The sequence below is a fragment of the Myotis nattereri genome (genome assembly GCF_964212035.1).
Source record: "Myotis nattereri genome assembly, chromosome: 7".
Lineage (NCBI taxonomy): Eukaryota > Metazoa > Chordata > Mammalia > Chiroptera > Vespertilionidae > Myotis > Myotis nattereri.
Window position 1 is genome coordinate 21,724,049 of NC_138082.1, and position 6,000 is coordinate 21,730,048.

At 41.2% G+C, this 6,000-nt stretch overlaps 1 pseudogene across 1 annotated transcript; it reads left to right on the top strand.

The window, feature by feature from the left end:
• Positions 1–4,866: 4,866 nt before the first annotated feature.
• Positions 4,867–6,000, top strand: LOC308522448 (large ribosomal subunit protein eL21-like; annotated as a pseudogene). The gene has a single exon. The product of its transcript is annotated as a large ribosomal subunit protein eL21-like (transcript).

The following is a 6,000-nucleotide window of genomic DNA, read 5'->3' on the forward strand; positions in this document are numbered from 1 at the left end:
GTCCCACTGCTGGACCCACTGTCCACACCTTCCTCCTTTGCTCCTGCCACAGTGGAGCTGCTGTCCCTTGGCCACCCTTAGATTCCATCTCCCAATTTCTCAGAAGCCTCACACTATTCATTATTGTCTTTGCTTTATCTTCCACTTCTTGTCTCTTGCCGCTTATTTGTGGACAAAGAAAACTGCTCAACTCTCTTCCATACTAATGGGAGGGAGGAAGAAAATAAGTACTAAGACAGAATTATCTGGGAGGAGGGAGAAGGAAGGGAACAGAAGGAGAGAATGGGGGAGGAAAGAGGCTTCTAGAGTATATTCTCCATTCTTAACTATTTAAAAAATATTTTTTTATTAATTTCAGAGAGGAAGGAAGAGGTATAGAGAGATAGAAACATCAAGGATGAGAGAGAATCACTGATCGGCTGCCTCCTGCATGCCCCCCACTAGGGATCAAGCCTGTAACCCTGGCATGTGCCCTTGAACGGAATGGAACCCAGGACCCTTCACTGAGCTAAACCAGCTAGGGCTCCATTTTTTTTTAAATATTTTTTATTGATTTTTTACAGAGAGGAAGGGAGAGGGATAGACACTCAGAAACATCTATGAGAGAGAAACACCAATCAGTTGCCTCCTGCACACCTCCTACTGGGGATGTGCCCGCAACCAAGATACATGCCCTTGACTAGAATCGAACCTGGGACCCTTCAGTCCAAAGGCCGACGCTCTATCCACTGAGCCAAACCAGTTAGGGCTAGGGCTCCATTTTTAACGGGTTTTTTAAGATGATTTGTTCTCTTTTTTTAATATATTTTATTGATTTTTTTATAGAGAGGAAGAGAGAGGGATAGAGAGTTGGAAACATCGACGAGAGAGAAACATCTATCAGCTGCCTCCTGCACACCTTCTACTAGGGATGTGCCTGCAACCAAGGTACATGCCCTTGACCGGAATTGAACCTGGGACCTTTCAGTCCGCAGGCCAACGCTCTATCCGCTAAGCCAAACCAGTTAGGGACATTCTTAACATTTTTGAAGAAGCATGGTAGCTTGACTGCAATAAAAACATAAGACAGCCCGACTGGTGTGGCTCAGTGGTTTGGCATCGACCTATGAACCAGGTCATGGTTCAATTCCTGGTCAAGGCACATGCCCAAGTTGCAGGCTCAATCCCTATTGCGGGGTGTGCAGAAGGCAGCCAATCAATGATTCTCCCTTATCACTGATGTTTCTCTCTCTTTCTCTTCCCTTCCTCTCTGAAATCAATAAAAATGTATTTTTTAAAATAATACAGACAGCAGTGTAGAAGCAAGATCATGAGATAGGCAGGGAAGGTGCTCTCTCCCCCTGTTACCAAAAGGGCTGACCCAGTCCTGTGGGCCACAGCACCTGCCTTGGATGGCTCTCTCTTTGTTGTTGTTGTTGTTTGTTTTTTTGTTTGTTTTTATTGATTTAGAGAGGAAAGGAGAGGGAGAGTTAGAAACATCAATGATGAGAGGGAATCACTGATTGGCTGCCCCTGCACACCCCCCACTGAGGATCGAGCCCACAACCCGGGTATGTGCCCTTGACTGGAATTGAACCCAGAACCCCTCAGTCCACAGGCTGATGCTCTATCCACTGAACCAAACCAGCTAGGGTATCTCTCTTGATGTTAGAACCTGTATGATGTCAATGGTGGATGAATCCTCTCTCTCCAGTTACCACTCAATCCCTCCTCCCCTACAGCTAGATTTCTATAAAGAACTGTGTGTTTTCCATCCTTTTTCTCCTAATTCTCAGCCCATCAAGTTGGCCACTGAGCCCCACCCCTCCACCAAAGCCAGTTCTCCCCTTGGACACCTCTCAGTCCTATCTCAATTTCCCAATAGCATTTAGCATCACTCTCTTGTATCTATCCTTTCATGGTATCCTCCACCAGTGTTTCCTTTCCAGCCTGACCTCTCACTGTTGGGGCTCCCAGCACACAGTCCTAAGACCCTTGCTCTTCTTCCTGTACCCTCTTTCCTAGGCAGTCTCATCCAGGACAGTGTGTTAATCACTGTATAAACACCAATGTCCTCCAGGTGACATTTGCTTCATCGCTATGGCCACATGTCTTATAGATCTCATTCATTCATTCTCACTCATTCATATCTCATAGATCTCATTCATTCATTCTATTCATCACCTAAATGTGTCAGGAGCAACAGGTACTGGATAAAAGAAATGAAGAACTACAAACCTGTCAGAATGACTGTCATCAATAAATCAACAAACAAGTGTTGGTGAGGATGTAGAGAAAAGGGAATCCTCATGCACTGTTGGCCGCTGAGCCCCACAGTGGAATGCAAATTGGTTCAGCCATTATGAACCTGTTTCTATTTTGTTTGTTAATTTATTTTGTTCATTAGATTTCACATAGGAGTGAAATCATATGGTACTTGCCTTTCTCTGACTGGCTAATTTCACTTACTATAGTACTCTCTAGGTCCACCCATGCTGTCGCAAATGGTAAGATTTCCTTCTTTTTTATGGCTGAATAGAGAGTATTTCCATTGTGTAAAGGAACCACAGCTTAAGGCCACTGGAATTCTGATAAAGGGTGCATTGAATCTGTAGATGCTTTAGGGGAGTATTGCCATCTTAACAGTAGTCTCCCAATTCATGACCATGGAATGTCTTTCCATTGATTTAGGTCTTTAATTTCTTTTAGCAATGTTTTGTGGTTTGTTTTTTGTTTTTGTTTTGTTTTGTTTTTTAATATATTTTATTAATTTTTTACAGAGAGGAAGGGAGAGGGATAGAGAGTTAGAAACATAGATGAGAGAGAAACATTGATCAGCTGCTTCCTGCACATCCCCTACTGAGGATGTGCCCGCAACCAAGGTACATGCCCTTGACTGGAATCGAACCTGGGACCCTTCAGTCCGCAGGCCGATGCTCTATCCACTGAGCCAAACAAGTTAGAGCTGTTTTGTGGTTTTTAGTGTACAGACCTTTCTCCTCTTGGTTATACTTATTCCTAGGTAATTTATTCTTTTAGATGAAATTGATTTCTTCATTCCTTTTCAGATTGTTTCTTGCTAGAGTATAGAAACACAACTGATTTTTGTGTATTGATGATCTTGAACACTAAAAGTTTACTGAATTCATTTATTAGCTCTAGCAGTTTTTGTGGATTCTATGGGATTTTTTTTTAATATACTTTTTTAATTATTTCAGAGAGGAAGGAAGAGGGAGAGAGAGATAGAAACATCAATCAATGATGAGAGATAATCATTGACTGGCTGCCTCCTACATGCCCCCTACTGGGGATAGAGCCTGCAACCCAGGCATGTGCCCTTGACTGGAATCAAACCCAGGACCCTTCAGTCCACAGGCCAAAGCTCCATCCACTGAGCCAAAGCAGCTAGAGCTATGAAATTTTCTTTATACAGAATTATGTCATGTGCAAATAGAGATAGTTGAGTTCTTGTTTTCCATTGTACTTCCAGTACAATGACAAATGGCACTGGTGAAAGCAAACACCTTTATCTTCTTTCTCATCTGAGGAGGAAAGCTTTCAGTCTTTCCCCATTGAGTATGATAATAGTTTTGAGGTTTTTCTCATAAATTCCACTATCATGTTTTAAAAATTCCCTTTATTCCTAATTTTCTGAGTATTTTTATCATGAAAGGGTGCTGAATTTTGTCAAATGTCTTTCGTGCATCTACTGAGTTCTTTTTTCTTTTCCTTCATTCCATTAATGGGATGCATTACATTCATTGATATTCTTATGTTGAACCAAGGCAGCTAACCAGTGATTCTCATCACTGATATTTCTGTCTCTCTCTTCTTCCTCTCTGAAATCAATAGAAATATATATTTTTAAAAATCCCCAACAAATTACTAGCAAACCAAACTCAACAGCACATTAAAAAGATTATAGCCCTGCCCTAACCGGTTTGGCTCAGTGGATGGAGCGTCGGCCTGTGGACTGAGGGGTCCCAGGTTCGATTCCAGTCAAGGGCATGTACCTTGGTTGTGGGCACATCCCCAGTGGGAGGTGTGCAGGAGGCAGCTGATCGATGTTTCTCTCTCATCCATGTTTCTGACTCTCTATCCCTCTCCCTTCCTCTCTGTAAAAAATCAATAAAAATATATTAAAAAAAAAAAAAAGATTATAGCCCTAACTGGTTTGGCTCAGTGGATAGAGCATCAGCCTGCGGACTCAAGGGTCCCAGGTTCAATTCTGGTTAAGGGCATGTACCTTGGTTGCAGGAATTCTTATGCATTCCTGAGATAAATTTTACTTGATCGTGGTATATAATCTTTTTATTCTTTTAATTTTAAAAAAAATATATATTTTATTTATTTTTTACAGAGAAGAAGGGAGAGGGATAGAGAGTTAGAAACATCGATGAGAGAGAAACATCAATCAGCTGCCTCCTGCACACTCCCTACTGGGGATGTGCCCACAACCAAGGTACATGCCCTTGACCAGAATCGAACCTGGGACCCCTCAGTCCACAGGCCGATGCTCTATCCACTGAGCCAAACCAGTTAGGGCTATAATCTTTTTAATGTGCTGTTGAGTTTGGTTTGCTAGTAATTTGTTGGGGATTTTTAAAAATATATTTTTCTATTGATTTCAGAGAGGAAGAAGAGAGACAGAAATATCAGTGATGAGAATCACTGGTTAGCTGCCTCCTGCACGCCCCCTACTGGGGATTGAGCCCGAATCCCGGGCATATGCCCTTGACCAGAATCGAACCCAGAACCCTTCAATCTGCAGGCCGATGCTCTATCCTCTGAGCCAAACCGGCTAGGGCTTGTTGGGGATTTTTGAATCTATATTCATAAAAGATAGTGATCTATAGTTTGCTTTTCTTATGGTATCTTTGTCTGGCTTTGATATCAGGGTAACACTGGCTTCATAGAATGTGTTAGGAAGTTCTCCTTCCTTTTCTGTTTCTTGGAAGAATTTGAGTAGAGTTGGTACTACTTCTTTAAACTTTTGGCAGAATTTACCAGTGAAGCCATATGGTCCTAAACTTTTCTTTCTTGGGAAGTTTTTGATTATTGATTCAATATCTTGTTATAGGTCTGTAGATATTTTCTACACTTGAGTTTTGGTAATTTGTGTGTTTCTAGAATTTGTTCATTTCATCTACATTATTTAATTTTTTGGTATACCGTCGTTCATAATATTCTCTTAATTATTTTAATTTATGTAAGGTGTGTATTTTCATTTCTCATTTTAGTTTTTTGCATCTTCTCTCTTTTTTGTCTCAATCAAGCCAAAATCTTATCAACTTTGTTAATCTTTTCAGAGGGTAGTTAGGGTATCTTTCTTCTTTTTTAACATTTGAAACAATAAATTTTCCTCTGAGCACTGCTTTCATTACTTCCCATAAGTTTTGGTATATTGTATTTTCATTTTTATTTATCTCAGAGTACTTTCTAATTTATCTGGCAATTTCTTTTTTAATGTATTGTTTGTTTAAAAGCGTGCTGTTTGCCTTTCGGCCGGAACCGCCATCTTCCAGTAATTCGCCAAAATGACTAACACAAAGGGAAAGAGGAGAGGCACCCACTATATGTTCTCTAGGCCTTTTAGAAAACATGGAGTTGTTCCTTTGGCCACATACATGCGAATCTACAAGAAAGGTGATACTGTGGACATCAAGGGAATGGGCACTGTTCAAAAACGAATGCCCCACAAATGTTACCAAGGCAAAACTGGAAGAGTCTGCAATGTCACCCAGCATGCAGTGGGCATAATTGTGAATAAGCAAGTTAAGGGCAAGATTCTTGCCTAGAGAATTAATGTACGTATTGAGCATATTAAGCACTCTTAAGAGCTGAGACAGCTTCCTGAAACGTGTGAAGGAAAATGATCAGAAAAAGAAGGAAGCCAAAGAGAAAGGTACCTGGGTTCAACTGAAGCGTCAGCCTGCTCCACCCAGAGAAGCACATTTTGTGAGAACCAATGGAAAGGAGCCTGAGCTGCTGGAACCCATTCCCTATGAATTCATGGCATGA